The sequence below is a fragment of the Adelges cooleyi genome, unplaced genomic scaffold (assembly GCF_023614345.1).
Source record: "Adelges cooleyi isolate 19-005CV unplaced genomic scaffold, UGA_ACOO_1.1 ACOO_flye_CR_arks_rails_tigmint_CR_PRNA_446, whole genome shotgun sequence".
In the NCBI taxonomy this organism is placed as follows: domain Eukaryota; kingdom Metazoa; phylum Arthropoda; class Insecta; order Hemiptera; family Adelgidae; genus Adelges; species Adelges cooleyi.
This window is the reverse complement of record NW_026096129.1, coordinates 485,892-500,522: the sequence shown is the minus strand read 5'-3', so window position 1 is coordinate 500,522 and position 14,631 is coordinate 485,892. Positions and strand designations below refer to the sequence as shown.

At 28.1% G+C, this 14,631-nt stretch overlaps 1 protein-coding gene, 1 long non-coding RNA gene and 1 pseudogene across 2 annotated transcripts in view; all 3 read right to left on the bottom strand.

The window, feature by feature from the left end:
* LOC126842087 (uncharacterized) overlaps window positions 1-14,631 on the bottom strand; it is a 73,381-nt gene that overhangs the window by 9,002 nt on the left and 49,748 nt on the right. The window lies entirely within an intron of this gene.
* LOC126842094 (uncharacterized) lies at window positions 816-1,480 on the bottom strand. The gene is made up of 4 exons (XR_007686269.1): window positions 1,414-1,480; window positions 1,297-1,326; window positions 1,177-1,203; window positions 816-876 (listed from the first exon to the last, which is right to left on the bottom strand). It is a non-coding gene; the product is annotated as an uncharacterized LOC126842094 (long non-coding RNA).
* On the bottom strand, window positions 7,040-12,949 carry LOC126842084 (probable peroxisomal acyl-coenzyme A oxidase 1; annotated as a pseudogene).

Genomic DNA, 14,631 nt, shown 5'->3' with positions numbered 1-14,631 from the left:
GTCAAAGCATATATATATATATATAAATATGTTATATAAAAATGTGGTTACTGTCCATATTTGAAATGGGTCTCAAATCTGAAACTAAAACAAAAATTGTATGTGCATAAAAAATACTGTCTGGAAACATGTAAATGAAAATGATTACCCGGTATACAGATGGGATTATACAATTTGTCTGAAATTAACATTACATAAATTAAAGATATTGCATTTAATTTTCAATTATTTTATAAAGAGGAAGTTATCTCCATCTTCCTATTTAAAACATATGGTGGAAAAAAATGTGTGTATTAGCGACTCGAAAATAATATGCTTCACTGTATATTAAATACAATAGGAATCTCTTTGGAAAATTAAATAGGAATGAAATATTGGAAGTATTTTCATAAAATTCTACGAAAACTTTTACCTGGTACAGCGATCATTAAATTAAGTTTGCCTGAAATTGACGTTACATAAATTAATAGTATTGAATTCGTTTTGCTTTTATAAAATATTACATTATATAATTATAAATTAGAAGTTGAAGGTCAAAGTAGAAAAAATCATATTAAATAGACAAGGGAATCTTAATACATTAGCTGAATTGAAACAATCGTGGGAATGAGAATAAAATTTAATGAGCAGGTAAGTTTAACAGAGCTAAAACTATCAGTTTTTTTCCATAAATATTTCATTTAGATTTCGGAGGAAAATTTAATATTTGCATCACTTATCGATTGCATAAAAATACATTTTAGCTGCAATTTTTTTCAAACATTTTTTTCTACACTTATTTTTTAAAATTATTATTAATATTTTATTTATGACTACCGAAAATGTTGCAATGATTGGCCTCATTAACCATTTCTTCAATTATTCCCTCCAATCTATCTAGAATAAACAAAAAAAGATTTTGGCTATACTAAACAATTAAAATTAAATTTAATGACCATATAAATCTTCAGAATAAAATTATACCATGCTTTTAGCTACAGCCATTTACCTCAACACTACTCTTTTGATTAGGTTATTAGAAATCGTTACCTACTTTAAAAATTACAATGTTCTGTACACTGGTGCACTTTTTACTATTGATAAAAACTATACTTTAAAATTTGCAAAAAACTTGACAATTAGGTACGCATAACAAACCATTTATATATTAACAATTTAATTTTAAACATATCTCACTCGTTCCAGCTTCCATGATGGATAAATCTGTAATATGTACATAATTAAAAAATATGTATGAAAATATTGAGTTCAAAAAACTTAAAATAATATTTTCGGTAAAACAAAAATGTTACTGACTTGTAACTAAAACAAGTTTCTTGTATTCCGCTGTAAAACAAAGTGAAATATTGTTTATTTTTTCAAATTTTTATTACCTACCTTATGCTTTTAATTGTGAAAAAAATATATAAATACCTTCAAAATCTGCCGAAACGTTTACCAAGATATATGATATAAAAAAACAGATAAGTTTCATTTTTTTTTTCTGCAAATATTAAACGTAAAAAGAATTCATATTAGTCACAGTTGCCTCTTAAGTGCATAGAAGTCAAACCAAAACCTTCTGGTTTGGTGAGGCTGCAGACGCAGATCCAGAACTTATTTACTGTTGGGGGGGGGGAGGGGCATCTTAGTCAAAACACTACTTTAATCCTAATGAAAACAATTCGTAATTTTTGCATATTTTACCAATTTGAACCAATACTGTTTGGGAGTAGTTAATTTTAGTTTATACACACCCTATAAGTTGTCAACGTTTTTTTATCGGTTATATAATTCATCAATTCTTAGGTACATTAATGGTTATCAGTAGACAGCCGATTCATATACAATTGCCTGTATTTTATAGACACTACTTGTTAGTGCATATTTTGCATATTATATGCAATATGCATAAAATATGTTTTTGCATATGCAACTGCATATTGCATATTTTTTGTGAATTTATAATAAAATAATAATTTTTTAATTATTTAATTGTTGCCTATCAAATAATATTAATAATTCAATAATATATTATGCAATAAAAGATATTAAACGTCATATTTTGAAAATTTTTTTTCAATATTTATTAATTTTTTATGTTATAATTTATAAAAATGTAACAATGTTCAAAGCTTAAAATTGAATAATGAATTAAGTGGCCTTAAATTCTTGAAGAGTAAATGTACCAATATTAACGAATAACGCCAAGTCATTGTTTACATTTTGGCAATTCCCTTTGATACGAAATAGTAGACTAGCAACGATACAAGTCTGAACTTGTACCCACGAGAATACAAGTAAGAAAATTGAGAAATAAAAAAATTAAGAAAAATACAGAAACAGTATCGAGTTTATATATTATATTGTCAATAAAATAAAATAATGTTATAAGTTATGTTATAATAATTACGATTATTTCGTAGGTATTTTTATTTTACTTTAAATAAATTAAGAAAATTTCACGCAATAGCCTTTGTCTACATTTCACAATATATATTTTGAAATTCTAATTTGTATTCACGTCCATTTAAAAAAAAACATTTAATTTCTCTGCAAATAATATAATAATAATTACAGCAAAAAATTAGAACTTGTCCTTGAAATTAATTTTTCAAGGTCAACGATGTCTTCAGGATTTTTTAAAAAAAAATTTCCACATTCAGCACACAAATTAACATAGAAAACCACTCTCTAATGTTGTTTTTTTTGAAAACGACATGCTATTCATTTATAAGATCCTTATTTATTGTTTAGATCATTTATTTTCATATCCTGTAAACGTAATTATATCTCTTTTTCGAAATATGCAAACTGCATATGCAATTTGCATATTAAGTGCATAAAATATGCAAGTTCGATGTGCAGGAATATTATAATAATTGAAATACATCAAAGTGCATACATAAATATTTATTTATGAACACACGGTATTAGTAAATAATTAGTAGAAAATTAATTACAGAACAAAATCGTCTCGTCTATTTAATTTTGAAAAATTTGTCTGTTACTAAACATTAATTTGGAAGTTGTCACCCAACCGTCGTTCGTCGATTTTTTTATAGAACACAACTTCTGATGCTGTTATTGTTATATTTTGGGTGGCCGACCTCCGAGTGCTGACTGTCTTGTGATAAGGTCTATTGAGAGGGTGGGAAGAGGAGTTGTCGTTGTCCTAATATTTTTCTTTAACCAGCGATACAGTATACACTACTATTGTAAAGCTGAGTATAAATAAATACAAACAATTATGCTTAATTAATACCGGAAAAAATGTCAACGATAAAAAAAAGATTGCTGTAGCCTGTGTACGTATATACCAATAATATTATACACCATATATATAAATCAATAACAAAGCAAACTAATGGCAGATGTTATTGAAATACTTTAAAAATAAAACGAAATTTTTTTTTTGTATGTTATATTGTTAAGAATTGAAGGGTTTGTCTTGCCATGAAAATTTATCGAATTAATCGTATATTTTACTAATCGTCAGCGGCCACTCACCCCTTGCTCCCCCCCCCTTGGATCCACGCCATTGTGTAAAATATCTCACAAAAGTAAGACATCAAGCCAAATAATGAAAACATTTAAAATCTATTATAGAATTCTCTCCAAAGTGTGGATTGTGTAAAACGCAATATTTTTATCTGTTTGGTAAAAATCAATATTATAACAAAATCGTTTGCTCGAAAACGTTTTTAAAGGACGCAGTTAAGACCCAAAAATAAAACTACTTGCAAATAAAATTTACTTATTACTGTCTTTTTCACACTAAAACTATCGGCTCATTAGCTCATGCGTTTATTTAGTTTTAACGTAATTACAATTTTTAGGGTTTAATGGAAATACTTACTGAAATCGTTGAGCTGATTGAATTTCTTAGACAGTCATCGACTTGATATATTTATTTGTTGGCTGTTGAAACTAAGCTTTCTTCTTGCGACTTTTGGATGGGCTTATATTCCGACCGAACAACCAGAATCTAGTAGGTTTTTGCATTGTATGTAGTTGTTTTCGTTAATTTACACAGCTGGTTGGTTTTTTTAAAGTTTAGGTGAACAGGTAACACTACATTACTACAGACCTTTCATTCTCACACTACACATTGTGTCAATTCATATAGTGTGAACATTTATTTTTCGTGTGAGATTGTATATTTTAGAACATTGTTAGAACATGTTAAACAACAGTATTAATTTATCAAAGGAGACCGTCGCTTGGCAATCAGAATATTAATATTATATTACATACAAAATATATGAATCATAACCAAAATCGGGTTTTTTTTTATTTTATAAGGTTAGAATTTTTCAAACATTATTTTCTAGTAAAAAAATATATCTACATATTTTCAATATGAACCATGAATGGTAGTGATGGAAAAAAAATCTACGATTAACTAATCATCATAGTGTGTAAACATTATAACGTCTCAATCTTATTAAAGATCACTTGGTTTGTTTTGTGAAAATCCAATAGAAATAGTACATTTTGACATAATTCAATGAAAACTATATATTATGTTATAGGCCTATTGTAGATCTAGTTCCGGTATAATTTTCAGACCTAAATCTCTAACACTTAACTGGCTACTCACCTACCTGCCTTTAGATAATGACAAACAAGCAGTTCTTATCTATCTACATCAAACACGGTTCTGCCGGATATTAGTCTTAGCAATAACGAAAGAACATTGACAACAATATAGAAAAAAATAACGTCCACGTAGGTTGATAATAAAATATATTATTATTATATTCTTAATTAAATCATATATCTTTTATTTGAAATTGGTGTGTAAACTACGTAATGAATATTTTTTAATTAAAGGCGACAACCTGAAAAATAACATCTAAGACTGCACTAAATTATAATGAGTTTTTTGTTATTAATTATACGTATTATTTACTTATACTTATGGATAGTAATAATACATATAATATGGTTGCTTTTAACATTTATACAATAACTAAAAATTACATTTAATATTATGACTGATTTTGACATTTATATAGAAACTACTGGCAAAAGTTTCATTTTTAGACTGCACATTTTGTCAATTATATTATGGTGTGACCATTCATTTTCATGTATTCACCTGAGATTGTATATTATACAACATTGTCAAACAACTGCAGTATTAATTTATCAATGGAGACCGTCGCTTGACAATCAAAATATATTACATACAAAATAAATGAATCATAACCAAAATCGGGTTTTATTTATTAATAAGTTTCAAAACATTATTTTCTAGTAAAAAAATATATTTACATTTGTAAATATTATACACTATTTTAAAAACATCCAAAAGATATGATGTTTTGTTTGTGAGCACTGTTCGTTTCAATATGAACTATGAATGTTAGTGTTAGAAAAAACAATCTATTACTAGCAGATAATCAAAGTGTGTAAACATGACTTCACTTCACCTGGTTCCACCACTACACGCCATAAATCTATAAAAACACCGTTGTTAGTTCTAACGTTCATATTTGAGTTAATTTTTTAAAAAAATTTTCACATATTTGTGAAATAACTTAATAACATATGTTCCCATTGAAAAAAAAACCTAAGCATATTTGTTTTGTTTAAAATGGTCGTAGTTAAACATTTAAAAAAAAATTTTAAAATGTAGTAATAAATGTACCTACATCTAAAGGAAAAAAAAATTCATAAAATATTCATTTTTTTTTCCAGAAAAATACTGTCTTACACCGGTTGGATCAACCTGTATACTTGCGTTTGAAATTACATACACACATAAAGGCAAATATGGGTTATTAAAATAAATATAAGTAATACATAAGTTCAACAATGTTTTGTTAGCTATTATAATTCAAGTTACAATAGAATAGCATAAAATTAAGTTTAACAATGTAATAAATACAGTATAGTACATGTGTGAAGTTTTTTTCTAATTATATATTAGAAAATTATAGGTAAATAAAACATTTTAAAATATAAAATAGGATATAGTTTACTAAAAACTAGATACACACATAAAATCATTTAGTATGTATGTGAAATAATACAAAAATATAATCGCTTTGTATATTATGCCATTTGGTAAAAATAATAAAGATATAATTATAATTTATAAATTAATTAAGTATTAAAAAAAACAAACTCCATGAAGTATAATATATTAGTACCAAACCACTTTCAAATATCCAACATATAACAATAATATTTAACACAATTAACTACTGTTCAAATCCTTATACCTATTATGATTTACAAATTTGATTGTAAGAACGGTTTTAAATATTTATGAAATGATTCATTGACAGGTTCTTTATTCAACGGACTTTTATTGGCTTCTTCAATAAGTCGTTCGTAAACATTGCCATCATAAGCTCCCAACGGCGAACTCAAAATTTCATCTCTCATATCGAAACTATCTACCAAGCCAACTGCATTCGGCCTGAGACGTTTTAAACTGTCTTCTAATAACGTTTGTACTGAACGTACGTCACTTGGTTTTAAATTTGAAAACTAAACAATGAATAATATTTTTTCTAATATAACTGTATACAAAAAACAACGTTCAAAGAAAATTGAAAAGTACCTGCAAAAAATCGCCCAATTTCAATAAAATCCAATGCACACAAATCAGTTCTGCCAGTTGTGTTATTACCAACTTCAATTTGGAGAGAGTTGAACTTTGTGAAGAGTAGCTATAAATACATTAATCACAAAAGCTCGACAGTGTGCCTGTAAAATTAAATCATATTATTTTTTTTTTTTGCAAATAGGTAATACGTTAGGTACGTCTAAAATAACTAACGTCAGAAGCTCTTGTAAGTTGAATAGATGTCTGATTCCAAGCATCTTCACGAGGAACTCCCGACTTTACTAATGAATTGATTGATAAATAACATTTTTCTATTAATCAAAAAAACAATTACTTCTTCTACATATTTTCTAAGTCAAAATTGTTCATTAAAATATAGTGAAATTACCTTCCAGCTACTTGCGTGAAAGCGTCTGCCATACATTTCAAATCTGTTGTCCAATTTAAACGTTTGAGGTTTTTAAAATTATTTAAATACTTCACCGTCTCGGTTAATTCCACACCAGACTTGGCATCTCGAAAAGCTTTCATCAAATATGATTGATTGAGTTCATTCCAAGTTTGCTTCCGATTTCGCCAATTTTTATTCCTAAGGTAAATAATACAGAAAACATATCTTAATCCCATTGATAGATGACAAACTATTATATTTGTAATACCAGGCAGTGGCATCCATGTTTCTTTGTCACTGAGCTGAACAACAAAAGGGTGTATACCATGACATTTTCCTTGAGTATATAACTGAGCTACAACTACTGCACAGTTACAGGTATGTCCGACTAAAAATATAATATACATATTTTCTTAGTTTCTATGAGAATGTAAGGAGTTTTAGATTTTAAGTTTAACAATATTACTTTTAAATCTATACAAATATACTTAATTATAAACATAGGCGCAAATTGGGGAAAACTTTAGGGAGCTTAGCACCCATAGTTTTAAACATCCCCCCCGCAAAAAAAAATGTTTTGTGTCATAATATAGGGAGGAGAGAAGATTTTCTAATTTTTTTAAGGGTCTTCGACACCGGCCGCTTTTTTTTAGCAAAATTGCTCTCCTGATTATAAAATGATAAACTTACGTCCACCAGGCCACCATTTATACGAGGTTAATGTGGGACTGTTCAACACAAACTCTTCAGTTGATGGATCGTAAATACAGGTGGTTTCTAAACCTCGAATGAAATTTCCGTGGCCCAGTTCGGTCTATCGTACAAAATACAAATATTAACATGTTTGTTGTTTATATTTATCTTTAACTAATATAGAATCATTACAGGGGATATAATCTATGCAGAAAATACCATAATCTGTCTATAGATAATTTATCTATAATATCTATTAGATATAATGAGAGAGAGAGAGAGAGACAACCGTTTATCAAAATTTTAGCTTGACAACATCCAGCAATAGGTTTTTCAAACCAGTAATTACCGCGTTATCTTGTCCACATATAAGGGATTTTGTCTCTAAAGTTTTAAACAAGTAAACGATATTTCATAATTTTCAGTATTATGCGTACTTTAAAAAAAAAATTAATACATTTCAAGTTCTAAATGAAGGCACAGTGTGGCCGTGTAGAGTGCACCACAATTCGTTTAAAAAATGTTAAGCTACGCTGACCACACTTTATCTTTTACATAACCATCTCGCCATACATAATTGGTGTGATATAAATAGCATCAAATTCTAAATCTCTATAGCTATAACCTTTTTTAAATATTTATTTATTTCTTACGAAAATTGTATAGCTAGTCTTTTAGCTTCGATGCAAAGCGAGAAGGTATTGGTTTTACTCTGATGTGTGTTTTTTTTTTATCTGTATACACTGTAACTTTTTTAATACTGGACCAATTCCTTCGAATAGCTACTCTATAAATCGCAAATTTCATCTAGTTGGTACTTTGGGGGGGGGGGGGGGGTACAAGTTTTTTTGTTTTTCGGGGTTTTTAGCCGTAATTTTAAAACTTTTGGGTTGAAAATTTTCCATTAGTTGGAACTCATATGTATCCATAACATATTAAACGGGAAAAAAATTCGGCACTACAGTTTTTTTTTAATTGCCGGGAAACTGTGTTTTCGCAGATTTTGTATATTTTAACAAAAACACCTAAAATCTTTAAAAAAAAATTGATCAAATCATTAAAACAATTTTATGTATATCTATGCAGAATGATACTATTAGTTTTGTGCTCAAGTACCACTTTTGACTTTAAGTTTACACAAATTCAATTTTTCTTTTTTTTTACTAAAAACCCGGTGTACCAGATGTGAGAAACGAACAGACACTAAAAACTATCAGTTGGTAACGTCTATCCGTGTTGGGTTAGGTTAGGGCCCTTTGGTCGTTATCATAATATTGTGTTTATTACATGATATCACAGACGACTAAATCGTGTAGCTGATTATAGTAGACACACGATTTATTGGGAAAAAAACCTATCCGTGTACTTATTAAGACACTTAATGATTCTGATACAACAAAACCACTGTCGTTATCTCGTTTTTTTATCGCCTGCGTTATATTACCTTACCGAAGGTCAACTATGAGTATATAAGTTCCAACTACCAGCAAATTATGAAGAAGACTGTTGTTTTTTGGATTCAGATTAAGTGTTGGTTTTTATGCAGTTTACCGCCCCAAAATGTATTTTTATTACACAATTTTTTTAAAGGAAAACTATTGTTTTGCATATTGTTATACTGTTATTCATTTGAAGAGATTCTCGCTAGATTGTTTAAATTATTTTATATAAGATATATAATCTGCTTCATGCTAGTTTTAATTTTTTAGTTTATAATTTTTTAGCTCTAATTTTGTATAAAATATTTCATTATTTTATTAGTGTGTTCAAGTTAAGATATATTTTAATAGTATTTAAAAGTCATGAATGATAGTACTTTATTTTATGACTAGATCAAATCTCGTGAACATTTAACATCATGATACTGCTCCTATACTATTATTAAAATATCCATAAAAGGTTATTGTTAAATAACAGCCAACAGCCGACCGCTAGTGGCTATACACGTTAGTAATATTTAACTAATAAGTAATATATGTAGGTAAAATTTATTGTTTTCTCGATCACAGTACCAGTATACGATTTATTTTAATTTAAATGTAAGAAAATCAATTTTTCTTTAGAAAATAACAAGAAATTAATATACAGGATGAGGCAGTAAAACGGTGATTTTCTAATGTATTTAAATGGTAAAACTCGTATCACTATCCCACCCTTTATATTTTAAGGATCTATGAAAAGGATTTTTTAGTTGCTTTTTGTTTTGTACATTGTCAATCTAGTAAAATAGATAATAATAGAGCTTTGAAATAATATAATCTATGAAGTATAAATAGTTTGTGTGAGATTGCTCTAATGGAAGTATATAAAATATAAATATTAATTTTATTGAGAATAAACAATTATAATTTAAACTATGGAATACAAACGATTTAAACATGAATCGTCCACCATTCTAACTAAATTTAACAAGACATTGTATATGTGTTATTTGGTCCACTACGTTCTTGCAAAAAAAAACAGTACAGTGGGGTCGGGGCATAGTGGGGACGGAGCATAGTTGTGTCGGGGTATAGTAGGGACGGGTAGGTCACAGGTTTACAGGAATTTTTAAATCTGAAAGTGATAAAATCACTTTCGAAAAAACGCTTCGATGCAAATCGGTAGTTAGTATTTTCAAGCCAGTACAGTCCAAACCAAGCACAGTATAACCAGCAAAGTAAGAACGTTTTAAATTAAGGTTCTGTATTTACAAATGAGCATCAAGCGATAATTTGGAAGTGATTTTATCCGAGAGGACTAGTACAGTAGAGTATTGACATAATGTAATCAAAGCAATGAGGAAACGGAGAGGTCACAGGTCTACAAGAATTGTTATAAATAAAAGTGATAAAATTGAATAAAATCGCTTTCAAATAAACGCTTTGATGCTCATTTGTAAATACAGAACCTTCATTTAAAACGTTCTTACTTTGCTGGTTATACTGTGCTTGGTTTGGACTGTACTGGCTTGAAAATACTAACTACCGATTTGCATCGAAGCGTTTTTTCGAAAGTGATTTTATCAAATTCAGATTTAAAAATTCCTGTAAACCTGTGACCTCCTCGTCCCTACTATGCCCCGACCCAACTATGCTTCGTCCCCACTATGTCCCGACCCCACTGTACTGGTTTTTTTAAACTAACACCTACACTAATGTACAAATTAAAATTTCACGTTGAACTGAAACGTGTGATTGATTTTCTTTTAACAAACACGTACGATATATTTAGTAATATTTAACATTAAAAAAAACTCAATAACACATTTTCTTTTCAAGTGCAATTAATAACATCTCAAAATACTCTTAAATGCACATTAACTGCAGTTACACAATTAGTTTTACTACTAAAACTTTAAGATTACTTTAAAAAAACTAAGTTAAACGTTATTTTCTCTTTTAAAGAATTGTTTAATAACTTTCATTAACAGTATAGAAATTAAAAAATAATAATTATTAATCTTATGAAAATATATTCATTTATAACAATAAAATATGAGAAAGATATCAATAGTAGAAAAATTAACTTCGCAAAAACAATGGAAACCGCCTTGAGGCTTTTTCGTTTAATTGACAATGTGTATTTTACAATACCAAATTATTCTAACAAAAATATTGCCATACATGGTATTCGGTTGAAATTTTAAAATTAGTATTTTTATTATTTTCTACCTTTATGATTATTTTTTTATTATTGTTCTTTGAGACTGACAGTTTTAATTATGCTAAGTTTTTTAAACTATTTGGTATTGATCTGTGAATTAAACTTTTTTGTTTTTTATTGTGATTTTCAAAGAAGTGTTTTTAATTATTGTTATATTTCATACTATATCTGGAAAATATGCTATGTTTTTCTTAATAATTAATGGATTTTAAGTCTGAGTTTATATTTTGGATTAATGTTTTTAAACAATTATTTATAATGTTGACAAATGACGAAGGTTTATTTTTATATTAGTGAATTTAAATGTTTTATTTTATAATTTAATTTGTAAATAAGTATTCATACGTTTTATTAGTTTTTTTATAGTACCAATAAATATTTTTTTATCAACATTCAATAAAACTGTGATGACGAGTATTATTATTAAGACTTAAACTATTAGGATATAAAAATAAAAACGACTGTAATTCATAAATCATACTGTACAGCTGTTAAAATTTAGACCAATTAAAAGTTCTCAACTATTTAAATTTTCATAAGGTATTTAAATTAAAATTTACTTTTAACAACATATAAATAGATGATAACACCCACAGCCTCGAAAAAATTGGGATCGTGGGTAGCTTCAAGCAAGTATCTGGAAATCATATATCATAAACCCTTTTCCCTAGAAGGGATAGAATTGTTTTTTTTATTTCACTTTTTTAAGGAAAGTTTTAGAGATTTAGTTCTTAAATTTAGACCGAAGGCAGATCTAAAATGGAACTATAACATATTCAATTTTCTCAAAAATCTGTTGTCAATTTTTTTTTTATAAAGGAAAAGCCCCCACTTTGGCCGTAGTCAGTTTCTAGGTTGGTATGTGTGAGTGAATCAACAGTCAACAGGTAATGAAAATGTTTTCACTATATTGTTAATTACGATACATAGGTAACTATGACAGTACATTTTTCTAGACAGACGATCAACCCTAATCGTATCCACCCTGCACAATCCATATAATATTTCCATATTAGTTTTTATATTACCTAAGCATATGTTCCTACTATCTGACTGCTGAACATTCGACCGACCCAAACGTCTTGTTGTTCCATTGTGTCTTGTCCCATAATTGTAGAAATGAACATAAGCAAATGTACAGCAAAAGGTGAACCATCCTTTATGATAGCATTAGCAAGAAACCATATATGAGTTCTCTACAACAAACAAAATATCAAATTTAACTAATTCTAAAATTCCTATAATTTTTTAAAATATACCAATCCGTAAAGATCCGTGGACCCGCCACTGCCGTCATTTTGTTGTTGCCAGTCCGTAATTTTTTTAAACAAAACAACACTCTTCCTTACAGCGTGTTCATAACGTTCTTTGTGACTTAAATATGCCATTGGAACTTTGTCTTTAAAACGGGGATCGGGTAAAAAAAAAACGATTCTGAAAATACAACACTTAGTATAGTTATTTAATGTGTATGTGTTGGCAAGGCGGTACAACAAAAGCGCTAAAGAGGAATAGGAGAAAAAAAACATTCAATTACCAATTTTCCTTCTAGCTTCTGTACTTTGAATATCACCATCTAAAAAATTCGTAAGTTCTTCGACGTTGAAAGTACAATTTTGGCGTTCTCTTTTCAAATCCTCGTTAATTGTAATTTTCATTTTTATTAAATAAAAATACTAACGAACAATAGTGAAGTATCTATGCTAAACAATAATTGAACCATTAAGTAGGTGAGTAGTATAGTGAGTAGGTGTATCAAGGACAATAACTAAACTATTTTAATAACATTCAAACACACTTCTATACTTAATTAAAGCAAAATAATAAAAAATCCGCTGGTCTTATTTAGTAAAATAAAAACATGGTTTGGAATTTTCGTGTGAATTTTTTATTGCTGCGTAGGTTAAGTTCAATATCTGTTGACCTGTTGACCTGTTTAACCTGTTGACTGTTGATTTACTCACACATAGCAACCTAGAAACTGACTACGGCCAAAGTGTAAATTTACCCTATTTTGCGGGTTTTTCCTTAATAAAAAAAATTTGACAACAGATTTTTGAGAAAATTGTATATGTTATAGTTTCATTTTAGATCTACCTTCGGTCTAATTTTCACATCTAAACCTCTAAAACTTTGCTTGAAAAAGAGAAATAAAGAAAAAAATTCTATCCCTTCTAGAGGAAAGGGTTTATAATATTTTTGCTTGTTTGTTAATGTCTATCGATAGTACTATGTTTGAAGAATAATTCACATAAATTTGGAACATTTTCGACTATTTTTAAAAAAATTTTAGAGCATTGTAATTTTAAGTTGAAAAATTTGTAAATTTTTGGGTGTTTTCTTTGATACAAATAAAATAAAAACACATCATTGTAAAAACAATACCATCTCAGCTCCGCACCGAATCTAAAATTACAAATTTATTCGCATGCGGCATTCTTTACTTGGCCTAAGTCGCTGTCAAAAGCCAGTCGTCAGTTTCAATGTACCAGTGGCGTGAGATACCATTATTGTGAATCAATTTATTTGACGTCATAAGGTATTTATGTGTCCAAATTACTAACGTAGGTTAAGTTCACAATATCTAAGCGTTATTGTTATATGTTATAATAGTAGCTATCCTATTTATTATTCCGGCTTCATTTATTTGATTTTACATTTACACCTTAATATTATTCCTGTTTGGTTATCTCCTATAAAACAATTGTTAAGATTACTAAATGAAACAATAATATAGTTACCAATGGATTACATGTGAATTCATCAAATCAATTACAATTATTTTTTATAAATGCACTGTGCAATAATATCGTTATTTCTCGATTTTGAAATCTAAAAAATAATGAATATTCTTAAAGGGATAATACTTGAAATTGTAATCAATGTGTTGCAGTCATTAGTATTAAACATAATAATTAATAATATATAGATATTATTATAATATATATTTCCACTTTTTGTTCCGAAAAAAAGGTTAATAGTATATATTTATTTTTAACCGTACTTGGATATGAATATTTACTTTGGGAGAATCAAACAAATATCTATATATACTTTCATTGATCTATAATAAAATCAGCTAATTTTTGGATTAATAAAAATGTTTTAAACATAACTGTACTGATCGATGGCTTGCATACATATTACTAATTTGGCTACAGACATTTCCATCATATAATAGCCTAAAGCAGAATTTAATACTTCATCGTCGAACAAATCTACAAAATCAACTGTACATGTGGTCTTGTGAGTTTCAAGCGTATTTCCGTCAAACTATTGAAATCAAAGGAACGTCGCTGGCATTTAAGTTTGAATACAGCCGCGGTCGTAAATTTAAGTA